We start from the raw sequence: 11,020 nt of genomic DNA on the forward strand, positions 1-11,020 counted from the left end.
GCGACAACCTTTAAACGCGTATATTTTATTTTGTTGTTTTACATATTTTAAGATTTTTTATAAATTTATACAGGGTGTTTCATAAAATATGACCATTGAGTAATCACGATTCTGCTTAAACTGCTTGACGTTTAAAGCTGATTTTTGGCAAACGGATTGACTGTGGGGTGTAGAGGTTCGATAAGGAGAGGTTTCTCGAATCTCAAATTCCAAGAGGGTGAAAACGCCCCTCAAATATTACAATATTTGTTATTTAAAAAACGGTTAGTCTTTCGGGAAAACGCTTGGACACGCATAATTTATTTTGTTTTTTTACATATTTTGAAATTTTTTAAAAAATCATACAGGGTGTTCCAAAAAGTTAGGTAATTGATTAACCACGATTCTGCTTAAACTGCTTGACGTAAAAAGCTTAGTTTTGGAAAACGGATTTTTCGAAAGTCAAATTCTAACGAGATGAAACTACCCCTCAAATATTACCAAGTTATTTAATAATATCGCCATATTGTTTTTTCTCATGCTGACATAAATGTGAGAAAATTTTATCCAGTTTGTATTTTAATGGAAATTGTTGCTTTGCTTTCTCATTACAAATGATTAATTCGACGCGAACGAAGTCGCTGGTACACGCTAGTACGTCTATAAATCCTAATTTATGTCGTATACTAACATACCAAATCTAGTTTCTTTTTATCTAAAAAAAAATAAAACATTTATTGGGGGTGAGCCACTTTCGAGACGCACCCGGTATAAATAAGAAAGTTAAAGTAATTATTATTTCAATTGAATTAATAACATAGTGTTACTTTGTTATTATTGCTTGACACGAAGGCGGTTATAGGTAACTTTCAATAGGCATCATTAATTGAAATATTACATTATTTGATTTGGTTAACTTGTTTATTCCCTTCCAGTCATGTAATACATCTAACCAAAACAAGTTTAAAGGTAAACTTTCCAATTATATACTTTATTGAGCATTTAACTATGTATCAAATTGTAGTTAGAATTGTGTAGTTAATTATGTAATATTACTCTAATTTGAATTATTACGGAATCCTTAATTTCGTTAAATAAATAGTTCACAACATTATAGCAAATAAATTAATTAAATTACAATAAAATAATAAATTTGTCTGTTTTATACATATACCGGGTCGTCTACACTACTACACTACTGCGTTATAGTACATCTACGGTTAGTGTCCCTGAAATGTATTTTTATAATTTAAAACTGTTTCGAATGAGTCAAAAGCCTAACGTTTGGAAAATACAATTAGACATTGACAAAATTATAGAATGAAAACTTAAGGTATGTTTGCATACCTTACAGTACAGTTTTAATTTAAAAATAGATGCATTTTTTTTTAATTAGTTATAATCGGTTTGTTCAAAATCGTTCACATGGCATGTATATTAAACATTCATAAAAAAACGGCGTCAGCGATGGCTGTAAAATTAAGATCGCTGTGTCATTTTACATGTAAAGTTAGGTATATGAGGTATATGGGGAATGTCATCGATCGGCATTTCCAAGCCAACTGGACGCCGTTTTTTTATCATGCAATCTTCTTACATAGTATAGCAAATAATACGTATCAAGTATCAAGGTGTTTTCATTTATAGATAAACCGTTTATCTTTTATCACCTGGTGAGTTTATAAACATTTAAACATAAATAAAAGGCGTCGTTTCATGTACCCATGTTGTGATATGATTAAATAAAAACATTTGCATTTAACACTTTGTTTATTTATTTATGATGTTTACACTGTTGGTACAGTGTATTTGGCTAGATATAAATAATAGCATCTGTTCTATATATTTTATTTCTGTATAGTTGTGTGTGTCAGAATCTATGTGGTTGAATTACATAAAAAATTAATTTTTACATTTATAATTATTTATTTTATTCAATAGTTAGTCAATATTTAATTTACAACGAACAGTTTTTAAATTGTAAAAAATAAACTTCAAATATTATTCTGATATCAATAGAAAGTGGAAAGGTCTAGATTATATTAATAATGGCTTATGATCTTTAAATTTTAATTTAAAAAAAAATGTGTTTGGCACTATGTATACTTCCGTTTGTCTGTCCGTCTGCCCGTCTGTCAGTTTGTTCGTCTGTTCGTCTGACAACTTCATTCGGGTACCTCTATCCACGTGACGAATTTGGTTCCAATCGACCAATAATTAAGAAAAATCCTGAAGATTTCGTCCATTTTGAGGCATCGGTTCAAAACGGGGACGTCATCCTGTAGCCCTTCCCCAATTATGCCGAAATTGACCCAAATTTTTCTTCAATATCAAATCTTTAGTCCCACCCTGATGAAGATATAAACGAAACGTCGTATCCAACTTTGCAGGATGAGACCGTGTGCACCGTCGCTCACATAGCCTACCTACTAAATTTGGTCGCGATCGGACGACTAGGGGTCGTCATTTTCTTGACAACTTCTTGATCTTGTCTTGATTTCAAGACGAGATCAAGACAAGAAATGATTTTTGGTTTTCAAGACAAGACAAGAAATCACTTTCCCAGATCAAGATTTCTTGACAAGAAATCACGAAAATCTTGAAATTTCTTGAAAATATAAAATACAAAAGGAATAGTAATTTACTTAGGTATTTGTATATTATATCCATTAATTGATGGATAAAAAAATTATTAAGCAAAAAATATTTGTACGAAGCGGCACTTTGTTTGATGTCCAATGTCCAAAGTTGATATAATATGTACGGTACTGTGGGCCAAATTAAATTGGAACCTTTTTTAATGCCTAATAATTTTTTATTCTTTAAATGTTTTTTTTTATAATTTTTTGGATATTTTGTGGCCTACGATATTAGAATAAAAAAAACTCTGCAAAGCGGGTCTACTTCAGTGGCATGCACACTTTTTGAATTAACGTAAAACTTTTAAAATAAAAAAAAAATAATACATTTTAATGTACGCCACTGAAGTAGAGTAACTTTTATCATTGTTGTTTTGATTTGGTTTGTCACCGTCACCAATTTTGTCACCGTCACTATACCGTCAAAGTGTCAAAGTCACTAATTAAACTTCTACGTCCAGGTGTCTGAGGTGGTAGGTATTCTGAACCACATTCAATTACGAATGGCTCAGATTTGCTGCTCAACCAACCATCACAAGCACCCATTTTATTAATAATAATAATTAACAAAATTATGTAAATCTGATGATTTTGGTTACTGTAGTATAATGAGCCCAAAGTTTTTGAATTTTTTGAAAATTAGATGCCTGACCCTCGATTTTACGAATAAAGCATAAACATCACATTAACCAATCTCACCGCGACTTTTAAACAGGGGGATCCCTTTAATAAAAAAAAATTTAAACGGGGGTTCCCCTTTTGTCAAGATATCAAGAAATTTCAAGATTTCTTGAATCAAGACAAGAAATCAACTTTCAAGAACTGGTCATGACAAGATTTTTTTTTAATTCTTGAAAATATTTCATGACAAGACAAGAAATTGCTTGTCAAGACAAGATTTCTTGTCTTGCCGATCCCTACGGACCAAGAACAGTTAACCTAATAGGACTGCTCATTCAGCCAAAAGTGTCCGCCAGGTGCATGCGAAAACTACTCGCTTTGTGACGTCATTGTAGCCCTTGTCATGGTTATTAGTCCTTATCCGGCAACCAATGATACACACACGTGCATTATTGGTTACCGAATGCAAAAGGTTCATTATTTAGTTTATTTATTTAAACACCTTATATGGATGCAGTATAGAAAATTAACTGTATAAATCGTATTAAATACTCGAATAATGCATTTTTAAGAACAGCAGTTCCCAGCATCACCTTTTGCAAGCATTCTTTTTAGAGTACTTCCATATTTTGCCTTAAAATAATTAATAAACAAAATCGTGGGCACTTAGTATGCACTTTGTCACAATCCACAACGCAAAATGAACGTATTTATACACTCTATAGCTCTAAAAATTTTAAAGACACCTTTTTCACATTTAAAATTGACAAAATAATTAACTCAAAATTTCTCAGCTGTTATTTTTATAAGTTTACCATAGGCAACTAATAATACACACTATCATGACAAGGCCACGAAGGCTTTGACAAGGGCTACAATGACGTCACAACTGTCAGCTGAAGCGCGGGAAGAGGCGAACGTACGTCTTATGAGGATGAGCAATCCTATTAGTTTACCGTTCTTGCCTACGGACGACATCAACTTTTGACGTTTCTTACGTCAAAACTAACTGTCAAAGTGATACGTGTCGTACACGGTCAAGTTGGCCTTGGTCCAATCTATTAACATACCAAATTTCATTTAAATGGGACGATTCACTGATGATGGGGTTTCGTAGTACACGAAACGTCAAAATATTATGAAAAGATGGGTCTCTTCAGCCACATCTACACCGAGTTGCAGCCTCCTAGCTCATGCATAGGGCATGAGTTACGACGCTCCAAAAAGCCATTTTAACTTCTTCATTGGCTTACCTACCACTTTTCCTGACACTAACTCGTGTGTCCCGGCTTTGAAATTTTACTCCCAGCGCGCGCAAAGAAGTTTCACAAAAATTGTTTCCTAATATAAAGAACATTATATTTCTAATGGTTAAAAAATAAGATTGACAAGCCCACATTTGAACTTTTGTATAAAATGTAGAATGTAGAATGAGCGGCTACCTTCAACTCTCTTTTATTTTATTTATTGGCTACTGGCTACCTCCGCAGCTGCTCTGGATAAAGCCTACAATTTTGGGCGACTCTGGTTCTGGGCCTGAATTCTGGAACTTCGACATAAAAACGTTACGCTTTCAAAGCGGTTTCTGGATACGCGTTAAGCACTTATTGGCAGCATCGTAATTTCTCAGGTATTTAATAGTCAAATGTGGATAAAACAATGAAAAATGCCAATGTTACGTGAATTTCGTAACCAATTCATAACCTACTGTTGAGTTATGTCAACCTATTTTTCTATGGATATGTCATTATCCTTATTATACGAGGGAAATGTTGAAGACACTTCTCAGCATTTTCGATGTTTTGAATAATATTTATAGCTGCCAAGTCGTAAATTATCAATTACTTATTGAGGAATTTATATAAGAAGTAGTTTTCACTAAAAAGCAAGAGAACGCACAAAATCACATTTTTTTAATTTTTACTGACAGTTCGACAAGCAAAACGATTCTTTAAGGGAGCCGTTTTCAAATCGCTAGCGCAATCAGAAATGCGGTTCACACACAAGCTACTTTTGTGGCTTTTTGGCAGCTAGCGAGTCGTCCGGGGACGCTCGTCGCCGAGATCAAAGCCGAGATCCAACTTGTTTGATTTTTGCGTCGAGTCAGCGGCCGGAAAGCCAACAAAACGCTTGTGTGTGTTCCGTAATGAGTAGTTTATTATTCAGTTCCTATTACTATTATTATTATGTAAGAATAGTATTTTTTATGTAGCTCAGAGAATGTATTATCCTTGTATATATATTTTTAAAGTAGATCAACCTAATACGTTTATGGGCTAAGACTACTAGATGGCAGGACCGGTTTCCCTGCAGAAAAATATTTTTTGTTACTCTGATTTTGAAACTACCAATAAAAACAGAGAAAATAAAAATCGATAATTTTCGGACTGTGCCAATTGGTTACTAATCGACCAGGTACTTTTTGTCTATTAGATATACTCTTAGATTAAGAATAAAAATAGATAGAGCAAGTCATTCATAAATTCACAAAATCGAGGTGCCTACATCGTTTTATCGGTGAGTGCCCCCACTACCATAGTTTATGGACAGCGGGGTAAAGAGGAAAGTGGTAGGGGAGTTTACAGCGGAAGAGCATCACAACAGAATTTAACCTTGAGATTCATTGATGATAGTAGAGTAAAAGCCAGAGATATAGAAGTAGGTGGTTAGAGGCAAAGATAAAATATTTTTTAATAATAAATTTTAAAAATATGTTCATGCAATAAAACTAATAAATTATTATAAATACATAATAGTATATGCTATAAAATATTTAACAAACACTATAAATAATTTGTTTATTAAATATTCAATAATTAAAAGTTAGATATAATTAAAAGATATTATACCTATTGTATATCGTATACTGATTGATAATTGATAAACTAAAATGTTAATGGATCTATTATATAAGATGTCTTGTTATTTAGATAGTATTAATTACAAAAGAAAAATAGATGCATGTGAATAACTATTTTTTATATTAAATATCAGTAGATATTATTTACAATAATAATATAATTAATATAATGTATAATTAAAAAGCACAAAATTCATCTTTTCCTACCTATACCATAAATATATTCGGTAATTTTAAGTGGAAATATTAGCACAAAAACTAAAAAAAAACAATGTTCTGTAGTTTTCAAATTCATATTAGTAAGAGAGTAATATTTTGACCAAACGAATTCTCAGTGTAAGGATATTTACATACCATATAATTTTACATTAATTAGGTATTAATCATAACACGATATTAATAAAAAACACAAGTGTTGTATTTTAATAATATATTTAGGGACTGAGTAAAAAATATAATATATGTATAATATTCTTACATTTACAGGTTCATATTAAATAAAATATTGTAACCTGAAAAAATATATATTTTGTTAAATGCCACTGTAAGGATCCAAGCAGAAACTAATTTCTCATTGGCTTTTTACTTGTTGACATATGTATTTGCATAACAGATAACATAGTTATAGCAAATAGTCTAAAAAAAACGGCGTCAAAGGCGGCTGAGGAATGACGATTGATAATTTAGCGAGGTCAATCTTAAACTACACCATTTAAAAATCATATTTACTTAATGTAAAAATAAATTACAACCTTAGAGCGCCTTTAAAAAATAGTACGAGCCAAGAAAATGACTTCTAGGGCTTGACCTCACTGAAATTATCATATTTTCATTCCCCAGTCGCCTTTGAAGCCGTTTTTTTCTCGATCGTATGGTTTCCTAACTTATTCAATCAATCAATCATTTATTTATTTCCATAAAACAATGTACAATTGTATAGGAATAGTCAATAAATTCTTAAAGCTAACACAAATATATAATACAAAATATAAAAAAACAAACACAACAGATCATAATAAAATTATCATATACGTAGGCCTCATATTATAATTTGCAGGTATTCCTCCACACTATAAAAGTTCATTCCGAACAAATCATTTTTTAAGTAAAAGTCTAGAATATGCGATTCTAATCACTATCATAATTTGTCTCTCAACAAAAGTAATTCTGTAGCTCTGCCTAGGGTTCACATCTCTCACTATTTTGCATAGTAGCATTACGTCAATTTTAAACATGATGTAAAGGACCAATTTCATATGCACTATGTAATTAAAGTAACGACTTCCACACCATGAATATCTTCACTTCCTAAAACAAAATATAAACATGAAGTTGGTGAATATAAATATCTACATTGAGTATACATTGTGAGCAAAATAAAATTGACGATCAATGACATTCACCACATAAATTTACATTTTATAAAATTACATAAATCTTGCTTTCAAAGCCAACCCTAACGCTGTTTTTTTTTCGATGGTGAGATCTTATACAACTATAGTATAATTTTAGTAAAATAATATTAATATAATATATATTATATATATATATATATATATATATATATATATATATATACAAATCTATATACATATAGGGTAACACCTCTCATAGGACGCGAAGGCTCCAAGGAAAATGAAGGTGAATTTGTATGACTTGATTGATTTCTAAACCCTCCATTTGTTCTTTCAATACAAACTTCCATCAACAAAAATCCTTGAAACCTTCATATCGTATGAAAGGCACCACCCTGTACACTTTGAATCTTTGTATACATATTAGTATATAGTAATATTTTATATTAAAAAATTAAACTGTAAATATATATGTACTTACATATTGTGACGGAATAGGTATCCTAACAAGATCATAGTTCTTATCTCGTTATATGCAGGATCCTGATATCTTAATGTTAATTTCCTAGGTGATGTTGACACAACTGAAAGACCACAAATCGCGACATAAATGGCTGTGAAAATCATCAGATTTTAAATATTTTCTTCAATTCCTTATAAAAAAAATCAGCTGTTCTTGAGTTCTCTTTTGCTCGACTAATTAATATTATGCTATGAATAAATCCTAACAGAGAAAACCATTTAATTTTTTCGCACTATCTTTTAGAAATCTGAAATAAAATATTTATCTTAGTAATAGAAAATTATAAATGTCGAAATTTTGAAAAGTAGTAAGCTAATTATATTATTATTTTCTTAAGATTTCCCCAAAGTATACGTATACAAAATTAAAAATAAACAAAAGCGGAGAAATACTGGGCAACATACCAAACAATAACAATAGGATGTTGGCATTCGCATAAAATGTAAACAGTTCCCCTGTGGATATACTATAAAAGCTGGCAATTATACAATTCGACCATTGTAAATACCAGACAAATTCTTCAAGGCCGATGTTTCTCACATGGTTCTCACTGATAAAAAATAAAAATGTTTGTTTAGATAATTTTCGAGGTATTTTTTCTTTCTGAATGCACATTTTAAAGTATTTCATATTCTTGACCTATTAACCTGGTCGCACGTATGGAAGTTGTGTTTCTTCTAGTTTTAGAAAATGTTCTTATTTCTTTTTTCTTTGTAGTTGTAGTGTAAAATTAGATTAATTTATTAAGTTTAATTATAGTGTTTAGTGTAGCATGTTAGTGTAGTCTACCAGAAATAGTTTAGTAGTGTTTTTATAGTTTATTTTGTAGTTAAGTAGTAGGCGAAGGGATAATTTTGTTATTTTTTCTTTTTGTTTGATAAATTAGTAAGTTTGATAATTTGTTCAGTGTAGAATACAAGAATAAGTAGTTGTGTAGTGTTTTTAAGAGATTATATTCGTTTTTTTGTAGTTGAGTAGTAGGTGAAGGGATATTTGGGTATTTCTTCTTTTTGTTTTTCTTGTAATAATTGTAGTAGTTTAATAGAAACCAAATCTTCCTTCAACTTCGTTGAAAGGTGCGTTATCATATAATCTTGGTTTTCTGGTAGCAGAATATACGAAAAAATATCTGATCAAATTTATTTGAAATTAAATTAATCTAGCCTTATTAATCAAATTAAACTAGTCAAATAATAATAGTTAGTTTCAAAATACTATACAGGGTGAGTTTCCTACGATGTTCTCTATGGGCATCTCGGAAACTACTGGAGATAGAGAGTCGGTTAATGGGGAAAGTTTATCGCTTACTAGATATTTCGAAAAAAAAAACAAATTTTGGCTATTTTAAAACTTGTCCCTAATTCCATTATAAACTATTTTAGACAAAAAGTTGTAGATAATCACATACCTAATGAGTTTGTGTTTTCTGATTTTTTCTAAAGCCTATAATTTTTGACCATAGTTGGCCATGACTTCATAAAAATCGCCATTTTTAAGCTTTTCGTCGATATTACAGTTAGATACAGAGTTATAGTTATAGCCAATTCTTTTCTGTCTCGGCTAATTTCACTTAGTTAGCATGGTATTCTTACTCTGTTATGATTTATAACATAAAAACATTGAATATATTATTAAACGGTTCTTTATGATTTACATTACGCAAACTAGAACTTAACCCCATAAACTTAAGTTATTTTAGAAAATGTTCTCCCGTAGGTACCGCCTCTACGAGGGGGCCCATGCAATTGGTCCACCTCTTCTGATCCCTGAGTTTGCATAATTCTGATATAAATAATTTCTTTCATTATGGGGGGGGGGTCATATTGAAAGTCATGTTGGAACCACCCTATTAATGCGCCACTATCTAAATTTAACTTTTCTAACATGTCTTGAAATCCGTTCTCTAAAAAACGAAAATAACGTTCACCAGTCAACGTATCCTGGAACATGTATGGCCAAGAAAAGTTGAACCAATAATCCTACACGCTTTTCTTCATTTAAAAAAATCATATAAAGCGAAAATTAACGTCATATACAGTGCCGTAAATAGCCTTTTCTGCGCCCTGTGCTTCTATAACTGCGCCCTTGTTTTTATTAGATATTATAGGTACCCTAGAACAATGCTATGTATAGGCCTACTTTATTTCATTCAGGGTCATAAAATAAAGCACAAAGAACTTGAGGTTGGTGGACCAATTATCTAATATTTTGGAAAAAAAATATCTACTTTTTTAAAGAAATGATGTGGGCAAACAATGTCATTTGACAAACGCGAGGCATTTGATTTTAAGTGGCCCTTTGCCTATTCTATCATACCACAATAAAATAACACCCTGCGAAGTTTCAGTAAACTGTAAATTAATTTAATTTTAGGTACTTGGTATGGTAGAATTTTTGAATAAGGAAGGAAGGTAGCATAATATAAATTGCGTTTAAGAATGAATTAGTGAAAAAACTTTTATTGGAAAATATTTACAAGATTATTCACTACAACTACACAATACACAAATGAATAAGACTACAAATGAATGAGTTCAGATAGTAAAGATTTATTAAAGCAAGCCATAAACTTTTTTAAAGATTTACTTTTCGCACTTTTTTCATTGCGAAATCTTTGAAAACCTTTTCATACCACGCAGCACAGAATATCTAGTTGCGTAGCTAGATATTCTGTGCACGCAGGCACCGTCCTATGTCGCGTTCAATGAGGAAAATGCATGTTTTTAAATAATGGTTTTAAAAAATAGTTCATATAATTACGAATTGAACAAAAAAAAAACGTTGATATCGGTTAAGAAATGCCTCTAATATAAAATAATTAAATATTGTTAATTTAAATGGCCGGGCAAACGCTATCTACCGCGCCTTGCCGCTGTGACGTCACCCGCCGTTCTTCTGGTTGAGTGGAGCCAGACTCGTGTTTATTTTACACAGTTTGCTTTTAAACGCTGTTGAATCCGAGTCAAAATTTTAGTTATTTGTGTTAATTAATACATAATTAGGGGCTTTAGGCTCGTTGTATTGTTCATTTTTTTCCATCTCC

Source organism: Sitophilus oryzae, unplaced genomic scaffold, assembly GCF_002938485.1.
Source record: "Sitophilus oryzae breed Bouriz unplaced genomic scaffold, Soryzae_2.0 scaffold_1494_pilon_pilon, whole genome shotgun sequence".
NCBI lineage: Eukaryota > Metazoa > Arthropoda > Insecta > Coleoptera > Curculionidae > Sitophilus > Sitophilus oryzae.